Consider the following 17,237-nt stretch of genomic DNA (forward strand, 5'->3'; position numbering starts at 1 on the left):
AAGCCTGCACAAATACCCAGCTACTTTGCAAAGGAAAGGTGAAATCATGGGATAACTATAAATTGCAGGCACCATGGTCAGGTATCGACAATAGCACATACAAAAACGGAAAGCTCTGTCCGTGAATCTTTTCATTTTTTCCATCGTTAATAACAATAGAAACGTGCACAAGTTAGCCCAGTGGCAAGTGTTGCTCATATACCATGATCAGCAACGCTGCTGATGAACTCACTCAATGTTCAAATGAAAAAAAAAAAAAACAAGTGATAAAAATAGACTGGGGCAGGAACTCCCATTTCATTAGTAGAGCACCATACACAATATGTAGATTATAAGCTTAGGCCTCGGTAACAGCACGGTGGGTATAGCTTCAATGATAGCTGGTAAAACTGATGGCATCTTGAGAGCAATTTTGCTACATTGCATACCTTGTCTGTTAATGCAGAAGCAACAAAATTAAATGAATAAGAACAACCAAAATTTTCTAAAAGGGAAAACTTGCCTTGTCAGCTTCAACAGCAGCAGATGGATTTTTTTCCATCTTCCTCATCATTTTTCTTAACTTCTTGACCATGTCATAAGAGTCTAGAAAAAGGGAGCATATGAATGCAATCACATTAATCAAAATGCTTGCCCAAGTGGTTATTAAAGTAACATGTGGTCTGCAGTAAACGAGAATTCTGCAAGCCATCGTGTATATTAAACAAGTGGGATCCAAATTTTCACTTTTTGACCTTTTAGAGCACTTTTAACAGCATTTCAGGTGTTCTACTACAAAGATAATTGTGATAATTTACAGCAGTTACCTAAATAACAGGGAGTTTCTGTGGTCTAGTTCTAGTTCTTCAAATTGACAAGCACACTGCGAATGACGGTGACATGGTGTTCAAGTGAGGATGTGCAAAAAAACAGTAAATGACTAGAACTATGAAGTAAGGTACTGGTGACAGTAAAAACAAAAAGCCTGTTGGTGTGATACCTTTGTGTCCTAATTATTGGCATTTCCTTTCATTCATGTCCTATATAGCCACTTTAAACAAAGGCTGTGGTGTACTTATAAACAAGAATGACTTCAAAGTACCGGTATGCTTAGAATGTAGAGGTGCCATCCCTTATTAACAGAATGTGAGGTGTGTTAAAGCATTTTTGTTTCTCTCTTATGAACACCACCTGGAATGTCATGTGCATGTGTGCACAAGAGTGAGGGGAGTCTATCTACACAACAGCGTATACTGTGGCCGTGGCCTACACTTACAAGACAAATACTAGTAATCACTGCACAACTTTGTGCTCTTCACCTGGCGACCTTTTAAAAGATAATGTAAGAACAATGTGCACAAAATGTTGCTGTACATAGCAAAGCAAAACTTTGATGTTACGTCTAAATGAACAAATTTTAGCCATTGGTTTTTTATAAGCTTTAGTCATGGCACAACCCATGCTAGTTGTGCCGTAACTATCACTCAGTTTACAAAGCCAAAGTCATTCTTTGTATGTCTGGTGTTTTTATGCCTTGCCACCTAATAAAGGCTATGCTTAAGAGAAACTTCCACTTCTAGGAAGCAAGAGTAGTGCACCCTTAAAAATATGCATAACTGTAATGGCACAAACAGGGGCATTGTCTTGTAGCGAGGACGATGCGAGTTTAGGCACATGTTTCTGCAAGCAGGCTCTTTTTCCCAGTATTTTTTCAGGCCAGCTACAGCCTTCCTGTGCCTCTTTCAAGCAAGCTAACCATGACCTCCCTTAACTGACAAAACATTGCATGATACCGAAATAGAAACAGCGCCCTGCCTCGTTAGGTCATCTCATGCTTGCATTCCCAAGGTGTACCCACACAGAGCAGTAACATGAGAATTGTGCACGATGGCACCGGGTAAACATCGCTAGTAACACTGGTAGAAGCAATTTTGCATCAGCGTCGTTTTCTGGCAGCGCAAAAAACATTCTGTGATGCACGCCAGCTGGGGATCGCACACCAATAAACTTCCTGCAAACCGCACGCAAATTTTAAGCTAGCAAATCAAATGCAAGGAACTCCACGTAATTTCATGCCCTCTGACAGTCTGCAGAATTTTGCGGCCAAAGTGTGCAGCTTGTCAGGTTGTTTATGAAAGTGACAAGGCCATTAGACCCAATGGGAATGGTGGTCCACGAAGAAACATACTCTGCGTTGCAAGACGACGGCGATGGAACTGGAGCACATGCCCTTTAAGCGGACTACGGTAGACAGGCTTAACACCTGTGTAGCTGTCAAAAAGTGTCTTGCATCTGAACAAGCGAACATTGTAATTAGGGTGATTGGATCCCGCTCTCAACAGAATAGTGCATAATGTTAAGCAGGTGACAGCCAAAAAAAGGAAATAAACGAAAACACCTACACACACATGAAAGCATCAAACTAGACATCAGGCAATTACAAAACATGCCGCAGTCATGTATTTTCCATTACATATCACCATCATGAAGCACACGATTACACAGTGTTTACGGATGCTGGAACAGCAGCCGTAAACAGCAAACTACAACAATATCACCTTTATTAACAGCAAAGCTGTTCTAGCTAACCGTAAAAAGTGCCGCTTGCTGCTGCAAAACCTCGCCGAGCTATGACGTCACTGCGTTGCCTAGCAAGCACCAGAGGCATGTGCCTTGCCCCCTCTCTGTGCTGTGCACATGTTGCCTTGACATGGGACGTTAAGGAGAGCATGCGCACGGCGTGCGCAATGCTCAGGAGAGGGAAAGAGAAAATGAGAGTGAGATATAAATTGTAGCAGCACCAACGAGGCAACACGCAGAGCTGCCGCCGCTGCCCGCGTTGCCATAAAACCGCCTAGTCGCTAGATATAGAGCGGCTAGCCTCCAACGCATTCGGCATCAGCAAGCATCAGCGTTCTTGGCACTGTGCCAACCTTGGTTAGCCTGCCTGTGCTTGTAACATGCCAGGAACGCTGTCGCTCGTAGGCACCGACGCGTGCAGCGCTAGTCATGTGAAATGTCGCGAAAGGGAAGGTACCTCCGAAAATGATCGCTCGAGAATACCTGCCCTACACGCATAGTTAAGTTAAACCAAGTTGAGACGTAGCAGCCAGCAAGACTTGAGGATCGACAGTTTCGCTGTGCCTAAGCTTTGCACGACCGAGTGCAAACTTGCCCGTTTTCTTTTTGGTCAAAGTTTTTTCGAAGTACCCAACCATTCTCAACACTGTTAAGAGGCACACACAGGACGCAGGCCCTTTATTAAGGCTGTGGTACAGTGGACAGCATTTATTGAACGGAACTAGGAACCTTTACGAACTGCTCTGTAAAACTGGTACCAAAACCGCTAAGGTCCTCCTATACAAGATAATATAAGTGTGACAGCTGTGGCAGAATATAACGTTGAAACATCAAGAAAGTAAAACATTAAACTATTATCGTGCAGAGATGAAAAAAAAAAGTCCGTAGTAGCATTTACTCTGATGTGTTGGTATTGTCAGTGTGTCCATCTGTTGCAATTTAATATTGAAACAATGAAATAGAGACTGCATAAACTGCTGTAACGAATGTTGTCCCTATCAATGGCATCGGAAACAAGCCAGATTGCAAAGCAGCGCTGGCCTGTCAGGATAGTCATAATAAGACCTTAACCCCTGTAATTCACTACATGCTATAGTATCAGACCAACTAGCAAGGGATAGAGTTGGAATTAATGTCCTTTGCTTGACCTAAATTTGGGATGACCTTTTTCATTCGCTTAGGCAGTTCCACTAAGGCAAGGTCTATGATAAACTGAGTTTTGGCAACACTGCACACCACATAAATACAGATGATTGAGGCAGTTTGCAAATCAGCTACACTATCCAATGGCCACTCATGCTTGACAAAAAAAAAAATGGGGTGGAAGGCTGCTTACCAAGGATGTTTTCGGCATCTGCTGCCCGCTTTCGTAGCTCCCTGGCCTCATCCTCAAGTTGTTTGACTCGTTGTGAGGCAGCGCAAGCACACTGAGCTCCAGCCTGTGTAGGCCACGTTTTGTAAGTACATGGCTTGCTATATTGTCACAGCATTCACGTATAATATTGACTAGCATTTAATGAGCTGTTTCTCTACTTAATCTGCTACTTCAATGCGCACCGTGAAAACTCTGCATGCACAATTGCAGCCAGAGTGTAAAACTGCTGGTAATGGCAGTAAAGATATGTTACATATACAGACATTCAGCATGCACGACAGCCGAACAGCAGTGCAATAGAGAGGAACAAGTATAACTGCTGGGAAGCACAGAAGTGAATATGAATGCTTGAAGAGCGTGCTAGCAAAAGTTGCTCCGATCTGGCAAAATTATCAACTAAGCTGTTGCAACAGTCTATCAGTTAAACTACATATCACCTCCCAAGGACATAAAACCTTACAACTTATATAAAACTAACATCAACTATTTTATGGAGTACTGGCAGATCATCAGAATAGCAGCTTGCTGGGCTAGTTGGTTCATTGCAACTCGTGTAACAGCGCGAAAAATAACAAGGAAGGGACGACAATAGAGACATAGTGAAAAGAGTACAGCGCTCTTTTCACTCTGTCTCTATTGTCGTCCCTTCCTTGTTATTTTTCGCGCTGTTACACGAGTGGCAGATCATATCTTTTGTTATTTTGCATATAGCCCCTTCAGTCTCGAATTATGATTAACTGTTTTAAAATCTTTGAAAGATGCATATTATGCAGAAGCTACTGCTAAAAATTGTCTCATACAATAAACAATCAGGCCATTTCAGTATCATCATCTTAATTACAAAAGGTAATCTTTCAAGGCCTCTGGTGTAAACTTTTGCCATGTTTGCACTTATTTCTTTTGCTTGGAAAATAGAAAAATAAGTGGCATTCATGTGGACACTGTGACTCAAGGAGAAACTGGCCCAGTGTAATTACATAAAAACAACTCAGGTGGTCTCATTACCACATGTGCACACATGCAATAACATATCAACTCATATGCATTCGCATTCCAGGGAACACACCTGCATTCACACTTGTGCAGGAATGCATTGGTCAGAATGCCCTCCAGTAATCTGGAACAGCCATTGGTACAGGCAAGAGCTGCTATTGGAGCAGCTACTCCTGTGTTTGGAACAGGTGTAGGGTTTGCAAGAAAGCACACACAGAGAAACAAACTTTAGTTTCATGTCCTCTTTGTTTGACATATGTCATTTCCTTGTAGGAACTAGGAATGAAATGAGTACAAAGCATATAATAATTTAGAGGCATGTAAATAGTAAAACATCAACACATTTTAACTTCTGCTGGCCAATATACTTTCTCACTCCCTTAAAATACATTAGCACTACTACTTTTCCAAACAAACCACAACATGAAGGGTAGGTGATCAAGACATAATGCTAAGCAGCCCGCTTTCAACAGAAGCATACTCGCACATAAATTATCCTAAATAACAGTAGAACACTAAATTAAAAACTAAAATCATAGTTTATATCAGTGGAACAAAAAGCACCAAGGAGGTCAATGTATATATTATTGAATGATGCTTGTGTACTCTATTAGATCGGAAGAAATTGCTGAATACATGCTGTGCCTCCCCCAAAGAAATATATATATTCCCAGGCTCCGTGTTTGCCACTTTTTTCGTGCTGTGTGTACAGGTTGCTTATGTTACTCGGGTCACAACCTAACTCAAACTTCGCATCATCAATAAAGTCCGTGCTGGACTAGATGCTACTTACAGCTCTGCACTTGTCAGTTGCAGCCGTTCACTTACATTGGGCAAAACTAAAGCGCTGTAGTGGCTGCTGTCAACAAAATACAGCATTAAAGCTGCTGCCAATTGACATGTGGCATATAACAGCTTTAATGTATAAGTCACTGCACTTAACGAGTCAACTTGAGCCATCATCACGACACATGCGTACAAGTGCACTCATTCGATCGTGCCCACACTGCAAGCAGCTAGTATTGCTCAGACTTATGTGCAAAAATAACTGGAAGCTTATTCCTTGCCGTGTGCGACTTGCAGTGTCATGCATTAGTAGTGTGGCTACCGCAGCTCATTGATTTTGGTAGGGTCCTTTCTAGTACCCGTAGGCGTGCACAGATCAGCGCATGGTTAAAGGGAACACTAATGTGCGGCTATCACTTTGCTGGCACTCTAGGCTTCCAGCAGCCTAGAAAAGCCATATATTAAATATTAATGGGAATGTTATCATTCAGTTCAAATCTAGCTTTCCCTTTCTGTACACTTGCAGCTTTGTCCGATGTTCATGTGGATACCAGCCTTCAATATGGTGGACCTACTTTGCCTTCGCAGCTTTTGCACTCGCTTAAAGAGATTAACTCCGTAAGCAGCATTGCTGTTGGTGGGTCATTTTACATACCAGACTTTCCTGCAGATTATAAACACAGCATGAAATCTGCTTATTGTCTTGTGGTGATGCGTTAATCGAATGCAAGTACTTACAGCCCAACAGAGCAGTGAACAGCAATTTAGTACAATACAGCAATAAGATAGAAAGTCGATTTAAATGTCAGTAGAAAAAATAATAAATGGGGTCTGTTGGTTGAAGCTAGGATATTTACATTGCTACTCTATTGTAATTATGCAATATATCTAAATGAGGAATGCATAAAAGTATGAGATAAGATTAGCGGGGATCACATTACAAACAATTAACTAGTACCTTGTAACTGAATCTTCAATCCTAGTCCATGGTTAAGAGCAACTGTCGAAAAATAGTACTACCGGCGTGAAACAACGTGAATAGGAGAGTAAGTTGCCTAATTACAGTCCGCGCCGTATGACGTGACACGACCGCACATAAGTACACACACGTTCTCATGATGGGTGCGATACTTCTCGTACCAAGCTGGTGCGTCACATGCACTGTATTCATCGTCACAGCCCATGTACCGCGGTATCACAGAATCCATAATCAACATATTGCCGTGAATGCGGCGAGATGTGGATGCAGTGGATGCGGCGCTCCAGCAATGAAATCGAACAAGATGTAAACAAAAAATGCCGCAGAAGGCGAGCATCCCTGCGCCCTTAGTGTGAACCAAAACAGCGGTGTACGCCTGCCTGCGAACATGACTGACAAACGGCGCGGACTGCACTCTGTTCGTTCGACACACACATACAACGCAACTCGATGCGCTGTTCATGCTTCACTCACTTGGGAAATAAAAAAAAAAGGAAACTAACACAGAACTCACCTCCTGTTGTGAAGTCTTCTCTAGAGGCACTTCAGGCACCTCCTCCACATCCTCGGCACTGCCCGTTGCCGACTGCGCCATCCGCACAAGCTTTGTTCGCCGGCGCTCCATTGTTTTTTCCAATCCTACATAAAACCGTTGTCAGGCAATAGAAACAACTTTACAGCGAAAACTTATGAAAAGCGGTGTTACTTACCGAAGTCAAGCAACTCTGCATCTGCTGTTGGTTCGCCCTCCTTCCAATTCACAGCTACCACGCTGCCGCGTAATTTTTCTATAGCATTTCCGTCGCTCAAAAGCCGTAAACCTATGTTTGTATCTGCTATCGCTCGGACGTTGTACACGTCCCACAAAGAGGACGACACCCATTTAACCAGTATGTGGCTCATTTTGTTCAAATATTACCCACTTGAAGAATAACAAGAACTCGGCTGAACCTTGTGTGTACCACGCGGCAAGCACGGCGAACTCGTACACAACGTGGTCACGTGGCGCACACAACAAAAACAGGATGTGCAAGGCCTGACCAATGCCTCCCTGACAGTCACTCAAATAGATGGCGGTAGTGTCGAGTCAACATACAAAACATACAATACCTGCAGGTTTAGTGTTAAATATTGCTATTTCATTTGTAATTCGTATTAAAATATATACCGAATTAATAGTTTTATTAGCTTTAGTTTAGCAGGATAAATAGTGGCTATATAAAAATATAAACTAACGCACTGGCCTTTCATATGCCAGTGTAGCCAATCCATTGCCCTCCGAGGACGGCTGTAGTGATTATTGCCTGGGTGTTCTGTGTTATTATTGCCATGTGGCTGCTGAGTTGCAGTGCGAATGCCAAGCGTTGTCTTTGAAGCTGAGCAGGATTGCATTGCAAGAGATACACAGAGGAGGAGATTCGCAGGAGACGACTGTGTTATCCATCGACGCTTAAAGTTTTCTTCCCTTCCATGGAACGGAAGAGAAAATATAACCAATATCTCTTGGACGCAACGCACGAGGTGCCCGTGCGTTCCAGGCACCGTGCGAAAAAGGAAGCCCCATTTGACGCTTCACTGCCCACGCTGCAAGGTGACGGTTCTACATCACCTGATTTAGTAAGCGAGGAAACGCGCTGTGACCGTGGCCAACCTCCCGTGAACGACGACTCCGACGCGACTGTGAAAGGAGCGTCACCTGTCCCCATCGATGACGACTCGCCGAGCACATATTCAAGCAGCGACAGTTCGGACGCGGAAACGAGCGAAGACGAAGAGCACGCATTTGAGCCGTCCGACGGAAACGCCGATATGGTGAGGATTAGCAAGTTTCGTCATCATCGCAGCTATCTATAGTCACTTAACCGACTGGTAATACGAGTGTTATGTAATATTACACTGTAATGTAAATGATGCCCGGCGGCGTTTCAATTGTGCATGCGAACGCCGCCGCGCGTGCTGTACGCTGGTAGAGACGCTTAAAGCGCAAATAAACCCAAAACCTCTCATAGCTCCGAACCAGTCGAAAAGGTAAAATACCTCACTCCTCACAATGCCATCCCATACTTAGACCATTAGCGGTGGCTAAGTTCTTGCAATAATTCTGGCAGAATTTTAAAATTTTATTTCTCTACAATGTAAAATCAGTTTTTCCAAATAAGCCCCTGTGCGTGCCTACTGTTGTAGGCATGCATAATCAGCTACGCGGAAGCTTAAGCAAATTGCAACCAATATAGCTGTCCAAAGAACACTTCTGTTAACACCTTAAATTCACAGTGCCACCTAGTGAAAATATGCTCTTTCATGTGGTATAGTTTACTCTCTCGGTGTGTTCACAAAGGTAGTCTTTAATTCGCCAAAGCTCTAACGCATTAATGTGTCTTGACACCGAGGCACACATTTCTTTAATGGTAACGAAAATGGTGGTGTATTGCAATAGTCTACAATAAAGCTGATGGGAGATGCTTGTTTCTTATGGACTACTGAATTTACGTGTATTTCGTGTGTGCATGCATGTGGTATAAACTTGTTTGTTTCTTCTCTTTAAACAGAACCAGGAGCTGTATCCAGGTTCGAAGATAACAAAGGCTGAGAGCATTTTGCTCATTATGGGCCACAGCCTGCGGCATGATGTGTCGAAGGAAGCGACAGAGAGCTTGCTGCATTTACTGCATGCTCATCTACCGGAAGAAACGGTGCTGCCATGTTCGAAGCACAGTTTTTTTAAACATTTTAGCTCACCTGAGAGTGAGAAGATAAGGCATTTTTATTGTAGCAATTGTTACAGCTACATGGGAGCTACTGAGTGTACTACCATTTTGTGTGAACACTGCAGTGTGAACCATGACATTAGTGCACTGGTAAAGAGTTCATCATATTTTTTTTCACTTAGCATAGAATCTCAGATTTGTGATATTTTGAAAACAACCAAGGTTATGCCAGCTCAGCCATCTTCTTTCGATGTCACTGACATCGTAACAGGTGTTGCATACAGAAATATTCCCATGGGCCCTGATGATGTGTCTCTTACCTTCAACACCGATGGTGTGCCACTTTTTGAGAGCAGCAAGTTCGGCATCTGGCCTATCCTTGCACAAATTAATGAACTGACTTATAAGGACAGGATTCAGAGGCTCGTCCTTGCTGGCCTATGGTTTGGGTCAAAAAAGCCTGTGATGAATACTTTCCTTTTGCCTTTTGTGAAATCAATGAATGCGCTGTCGACAACCGGCATAACATGGGAAGATTCGTGTGGTCAGGAAAAAACTACTAAGGTTTTCCCAGGGCCATGCACAGTAGACAGCGTAGCAAGATGTGAAGTCATGGGCATGACCCAGTTTAATGGGAAGTATGGCTGTGCATGGTGTGAGCATCCTGGAGAGGTCGTTGCGAAGGGTAATGGGCATTGTCGTGCGTACCCAGTCTCCACTTGTGCACCAAAGCTTCGCACTAATGAGTCATTTCTGCATCATGCCCAAAAAGCCAGAACAAAGCAGGAGAAAGTGAGCCGTGGCGTAAAGACTACAAGTGTTCTCATGCTCCTCACTTACTTCAACTTTTCTTCTGGCTTTGTAGTGGATTATATGCATGCCGTCTGTGCAGGTTTCGTAAAAGCTACAACACTGCTGTGGCTGAACTCAAAAAGGTGTCGTAGTTTTAATATACGCACTCGCTTGAATGAAGTGAATGAGAAGCTACTTCATCTGCAACCAATCTGGGAGATATCGAGACTTCCAAGGTCTCTTAAAGACCTGAAGCATTGGAAATGTGCGGACTGGCGGAATTGGTTATTGTTTTATTCACCAGTTGTGTTGTCTGGTTATATACCAGAAAGAAATTACCGCCACTGGGTTTCATTTGTGGACATCATGCATTACTTGCTAAGTGATTGCATTGCCCTTGATAAGCTGAGCATTGTGCAAAATGAAATGAAAAAGTTTGTGAAGGGCTACCAGGAGCTCTATGGCATAACAAACATGACCTACAATGCGCACTTGCTGCTTCACCTTGTTGACACGGTCAAGCATTGGGGTCCCCTGTGGGCACATTCAATGTTTCCATTTGAATCCATGAATGGAAAGCTCGTCAAAATGGTCAAAGGGACCAGATACCCAGAGAGACAGATAATCGACAAATTCTTCCTAATGCAAGCCTTGCCTGTGCTTTGGAACAATGCTGCAAAAGGAAATGTATGTATTCAGACATTGTTCAAGACACAAATCAAAGGCTACGTATTAAGAAAACGGTTTGTGCAGAACGGAGCCACCACATTTTATGGAAAAATAGTGCAAGGTGCCGATGGCGCTCATTTCAGAAAAATGAGCCTCGGAAATATCACACTTTGCACTGCTGATCTCGACAAATCGCGAAGGATGAATTCATACGTCGTAATCAATGGGTTTTTTGGCCGCCTTCGGGACATTATTGCGGTCTGCTCACAGGGGCATAAACAGTGTGCATGCCTGAAGGAGGTAGTGCTTTCTGTTCAGGTGTGCATCCCACAGCACAACATGCTTGCAGTCTTCTGCAAAGAGGAACTTTACCACTTTGTTAAGGTTGAATGCACTACTGAAATCAAGCGTGTGCCACTTGTTTCAGTAGAAAAATGCCTTGCACTAGTTTGTGATAGGGATTTGTTCCTTTGTAAAGTGAACGAAAAGTTTCTTGCTGAGGCCACGTAGAGGCTGTTGTGGACAGGTTGCAAGGGTGTAAAAATGGAAGAGTTTGCTGTTGTAAAATTTGCAGCCCTCCTTGTGCACAATGTTTTAATATGGTAGAGGTGTTTATGCCCACCTCTGTATTTAGGATGAAGTTTGTTTAAAGGGGCCCTGAACCACTTTTTAGCAAAGTGTAGAAATGCATTTGAAGTTAAAATAGGCTATTTCAGAAATAATTCGCCCAAGCAAGTGCTCCAGTGTGTTCAGCAGAAGCGAAGTTATTGGCAATCAAACACAGCGTTCGCGGTGCTTCCACTCCTTCCATGATTTTCACTGCGAAGGCTACGGCGGAGGGTGTGTGCCCACTACACTCCGCCTACTGAACGTCGCCGCGGTGCGCAGTTCAAGTTTGATTTTGGTTGTTAATGCAAACGCCACTACTTCCAATCTTGGTGCTTACGATGCGCCAAATGTAAGCCAAACGCGGTTGTCCTCAGCGAGCCACAGTGTGGACTCATTGCGGCGGGCGCATCCAGTAGTAACATTGGCCGCAGTATCTATGCTACATAGCAGACCGCAGCTACATGCAACTGTAGAGCGTTTGCGTTGTGCACCACAGAGCTTGAGTGCGTGCTTGCGCTCAATGCTCCAGTCTGACCGTACTAATGTGGTGCGGGCTGGCGTCCTTCACCAGCTTGACTGATGGATATTAGTCGCATCCAACTTCACATTTTGAACCGCTGTCAATAAGGCTGCCAAGGCGTCTAACCAGTAGCGACCAGGAGTGGGCGCGTGCCAGAAAACATGCGTGTGGTCTGACCTTAAGTCTTCCGTGGTTTGAAGCTAGTTGAGCATTCAAAGCTAGTCAAAATTAGCGGCTGGGTCCTGCTAATTTCAATTCTTACGCGGGCGGTCAAATGGGAGCAGACTATAGTCAGCTTCTTGTGGAAGTAGGTAATAATTGTCAAGATTTCAAAGCAGATTTTCGCTTGCTTCAGCCTGTTTAATAAACTTTGTCAATAACTATACACAGTAACAGTAGGAAGAAGCGCACTGTTCCAAACAGATGCAGAAGCCTTCTTGATTGATGCCAGCTATTGGGCAATAGCAGCTGCGTTTTCCAGACGCTTTGTGATGAAATAGTGTCCGGAAAAGGCTAAGGAATGTAGCTTCTGTTGAAAAAACAGCGTTTCAGAGAAAGGGTGACTTCGCGCTCCGCTTACAAGTTCAACTTGCCACGCACAACTGGACACTTGGCCAGGATGTTCACAGCAGCGTATACTGTCCGCGGACTATGTTTTTTCACCAAGCCCGAGGGGTGGTTCACAACCCCTTTAATGGTATACTTCTGAATGCCTCGTAAACATTAATTACAATTGAGTGTAAATGTTGAAAACTAGTGAGCTCCATTAACAGTGTAATGGATTTAGTTTTCAATAATTTGCTTTAATCGAAAAAATGTCTGTTTTATGGCAACATGGTGCATGCAAAGCTTAGTCAATTATTTGCAAACTGTACACTAATTAAAGTTTCCTTGCACGGGAACATCATAAAGTTAGCACAGGATTAGAAAGCATCGCCGACTGTGTGAAAGTATACTAGTCCATGTTATAGTTGTAAAGTGTCAGGGATCAGCACCAGAATTAAACATTATCCGCTTGACAAGGCTTATGTGAGGGCTTGTGCCAATATTATGTGACAGTTGTATTACGCATTGGATGTAACTATCAAGTATATATGCATCTTTCTACTTTGTAGCATCCTATGCATATCATCATCATCAGCCTATATTTATGTCCACTGCAGGACGAAGGCCTCTCCCTGCTATCTCCAATTACCCATTTACATGTACCTAGTTCCGTGTTTATATCTTCATCTAGTCATTAGGCTGTAGGGTCTACCACATTTTTTCATTGTTTGTATTACAATGCTTACAATATTATTTTTACATTGTATTAGATCATATTTTATTGTTATGTACTATTATAAAATTACATTGCATTTCTTACATTGTTACATGAGTAATGTGACCAGATTCATCGAATGCCAAAGCACGAAGGCAGCATTGGTCGCATAGAGAAGCGAGATTCAACATTTATTCCAAGTTTTGTGTATTTTATGTACAGCATGTGTTTCGAATGCTTCTCATTATAGTGTGTCCTCTTTAACAGGTCTTCACCTTTCCTAATGTGTGTAAAGTACTTCCTGCACATGTGCATGTTAAATTTTAGAGTGAGCGTTGCTTTCAGTGTCGCTAGCTCAAGCTGTGTCTTCTATGTGGTCCATATTTTGATCATCAGAGAGAAGACTCTCTGCAGGTGTACTTGTATCTGCCACGCACATGTGGTACTTAGTAAGGGATGTTTTCACAAGAAACATAATTTTTCGTGGAAGTGGTCAAGCCATTCAATCCAGCATTCATCAATAAGTTTCTTCTCACTTTCATGCCTCCTGCTTTTTGGCTATAATGTAACGTGAGATGTGACAAACCACTTCAAACTAGTCATTTTCGTTAAGTGACATGAATGAGCTAATGCCGAAGTGCACTAGGGGGAACATTAGCACAAAGGGGCGCTGACTTGAGAGAAGCCCATGAGAGGTAGCTCGTCTCGTCAAACTGGTTGCACCATCACTTGAAGTTTCCTTGCAACGTCTTGCATTACTCCTCTTCTAACTTCTGTTCCTCTAGTTTTGTAGTCTTGAAACCCACACCTAATGGCATAAATGCCTGCTCAAGTAGATCATCTGCGTTAGTTTGCAGCAGATTGAGAGCACAGTGGACTTCCATGGCTGTCATTGTGTCTCCAATATTTAGCACGGTCTCTTGAACTATGGGGCCTTGTTATGAATATATAGCCCAAGCTGTGCGCATAGGTTTCCAAGAAGGGAATTTCTCTGCTCACATCAAACATGACTTCAACGCTGTAAAGAGCAACGTTACTAGACTAGCTTCAGTTGTAAAACTCTCCGCCCGTGTGCTTACCGATGCTGTCACCACTCCTTGGGCAGCCGCCAGATGGCGGCTCCATTCCATCGCGCTCCACTGCAGATGCCTCGCCGCAGCCTTGAGCTCGTGCGGACGGGCAGCTTGCGCCTGTTTCACGCTCGCAGTGATACCATGCGAAATCGGTATCCACCTACAGCGATAACATATATCGGGCTAGTTGGTTCATACTGAAGGAACGGTAAACTGCACGATAGGAAGAAATGCATACGACGAAGCACAGAAGCTGTGTTTTTAAGTGTCGTGTGTTTCTTCCTGCCGCGTAAATCTTTCACGCAGTTTACTTTTCCCATACAGCCGCTTGGCACGTTTTCTCACTGCTTTTCCTTGCTTAACGTTGGCCTTATATGGGTTATGCTTTTCCAGAATTTATTGATTATTGATCGATTATCGATTGGCTATCGCAAGGTATTGGCCACGTATTTGGGCTAGACTAAGCACTACCAAGTCATCCCTAGCATTTTCCGGAATTTATTGTTTATTGATCGATTAGCTATTGATTGGCTATCGCAAGGTGATGCGAGGCGCAGCTGTGTGCAGTGACGTCATCGCTAGGCGAGTTTTTGCAAACACTATGCGGGGAAGCTTAAACAGCTCCGCTGTTAAAAATTTATTGATGCGTGCACTCAGTTCCTGAAAGCGCAAGTGGCACCTAACACGACTCAGCATATTCTCGGACAGCTCTTCTAAGATGGCCCAGAACAGGTCACCAAACATCTCTCTTCGTTTGCGTTTTTTTTTTCCCGGTTGGTTTGACGGATACGAGGAAAGGTTCGGGAACACTTTCAGCACCGCACCCTCGGCAAGTGTGCACTTGTCTCATGGCATCTCAACTATCTGTCCATTGATAATATGCACAAACACTTTAAGATGTCCTGCTCATAAAAGTGTAAATCACACACCGTGGATTTTGCAGAGTTCCCAGTTGGTACGAGGAATCGCTCTATTCAATGCCGCGCGAAGTGTCGCATTGCTGGAAGCACACAAGAAGTGGCGCGCTGAACTGTCGACATCGTTCGATAGCAGCTTGTTGCAGTCAGGAACGCAGCACGTCAGCATCGTCTGCTAATATACTTAACAAACGCGGTGAAGGCTACAGTTTCGCCGATGACATGCTTCCTGAAATCCGCCGTCAACAACCAACCACAGAATACACCAACGCTGCACCGCGTGTTTCGTTCGGCCAGTTCGCATAGCCGGCTAGTGGGGAAGTGAAGCTGGGTGTGACGGCAGCGTCATGAAGGCGCGGGCGGGTGGCGGTTCCGCGCAACGCCGCCGAGTTTTACAATTGAAGCTAGTCTAGTAACGTTGGTAAAGAGCTTCAGAACCCTATCAATGGCTGATATTAATGCCAGCCACCTGGTTTTGTTGTAGCCCAGAAGTCGCTAGTATTCCAATGCAGGAGTTGCATAACACTTTGAACAACAGCATCATAACTTTGTAAATTAAAAAAAAATTATCTTATCTTCACAATTACCAGCTTTTCAAGAAGGAGATATTCAGCAGCAGTTTGAGTGGTGTTGTGCTCTAAATGTGCAGCGCAGCCAATCCCAAGTATTTTGTGATGCACATCGCTTTCCACCAAAAACAATGTTTTTCCTGTTAGGAGCAACACCACTAAATTTGGCTTTGTCAGCACTGAAAGCAGCTAACTCGGTTACGATGTTGACTGCAAGTGTTTTCTTGAGATGCTCTCACCATTATCAGTTTTACCTGGTAGGCTGTTTACCTACCTCCAGGAGCTTCGTCTGCACTTCTGTAGAAGAGTTGTAGTGCACTGTGATCAGAAACACTTTCACTGCCTTGTGATTGTAAGTAATCACTTCAGCCTTTGAGTGAGCACATGAACTCCATATTAAAAAGCTTCTGCACAAGGTTCGAAGGACAGTCCATAGGATGTGAACGGTTTAGTGGCACTGTATGAAATGCGAAGACAGCCTCAGATGCAGGAAGTTGTACCTCGTTTTCACCAGCACGTTCTCGCCTGAAGATTTTTGTTAATGGCTCACAACAGGTACCAGCTGGACACACTTTGCTTGTGTTTCACAGAGCTGACATGTTTTGTTATGTCCACGTGGCCACTGTGAGCAACAGAAAAGTCTGCTCAACGTTTATCACAGTGTGCATTTTGTTCATATTTATTCTTGATGAAGGGAAACTCTGTTCCAAGCTCTTCAGTAAATCTGCACTCGTGTTTCGGCATTATTCCACTTGCTTTCACAACCACAGCAAGACAAGCAATATGACTTGAAGATAGCGTGGTCAGTGTGCTTTGACTTGGGATATGGCTCATTATTTAACACTTTGAGAAGTCTACTGTAGCTGGATTGAGAAAACATATGAGCTGCAAGTGATCATGTGTTCTGGGAGGACATGTAACATTGCTTTACTTCTGGCACTGTTTTGCTTTGATACCTGCCTTGAGTCAACTTGTCCTGCATTAACACGTCTGGACACCTTGTTCATGAGTGCATGTGCCTCATGTAATAAAAAAAAAAACAAGTGCTCGTAACACACTCATCATAATGTGTTAATAAACAAGCAGTGAGTGCTTACAGTGCAGTCCTCGCAAGGTGTTAGTGGCTGAATTGTGATTGTGACGTGAATAGACACTGAAAAACCACAGTAGCCTTTAACAAAACACTTTCACCAGAAAATTTTCTAAACTCTCATGTGAATAAAATGTCGCCAAATAAAACTGAAAGTGATCTTTTTTTGGATGAAAACTGATAAATGTACTCTAAGATTTTCTAAAAGTGCTGTACCCAGAGCTTTGGTTTTGTGGATCCCTTCATGTACTTCACTGCTTTAGATAAGTTTCAGCTGTGATTATTGTCTATCACTGTGTTGGGAGAGCAAATGTGCTGCGAATATCATCGTATATAC

At 43.4% G+C, this 17,237-nt stretch overlaps 1 protein-coding gene and 1 long non-coding RNA gene across 4 annotated transcripts in view; one reads left to right on the forward strand and one right to left on the reverse strand.

Moving 5' to 3' along the window:
* The window catches only part of LOC119442082 (PH domain-containing protein DDB_G0287875-like), a 58,748-nt gene that overhangs the window by 36,700 nt on the left and 4,811 nt on the right, over positions 1-17,237 (forward strand). The gene's annotated exons all lie outside the window — the stretch shown is intronic.
* LOC125943213 (uncharacterized) lies at positions 537-9,825 on the reverse strand. The gene is made up of 4 exons (XR_007465649.1): positions 7,207-9,825; positions 5,001-5,100; positions 3,896-3,998; positions 537-585 (listed from the first exon to the last, which is right to left on the reverse strand). It is a non-coding gene; the product is annotated as an uncharacterized LOC125943213 (long non-coding RNA).

Source organism: Dermacentor silvarum, chromosome 2 (genome assembly GCF_013339745.2).
Source record: "Dermacentor silvarum isolate Dsil-2018 chromosome 2, BIME_Dsil_1.4, whole genome shotgun sequence".
NCBI classification, from domain to species: domain Eukaryota; kingdom Metazoa; phylum Arthropoda; class Arachnida; order Ixodida; family Ixodidae; genus Dermacentor; species Dermacentor silvarum.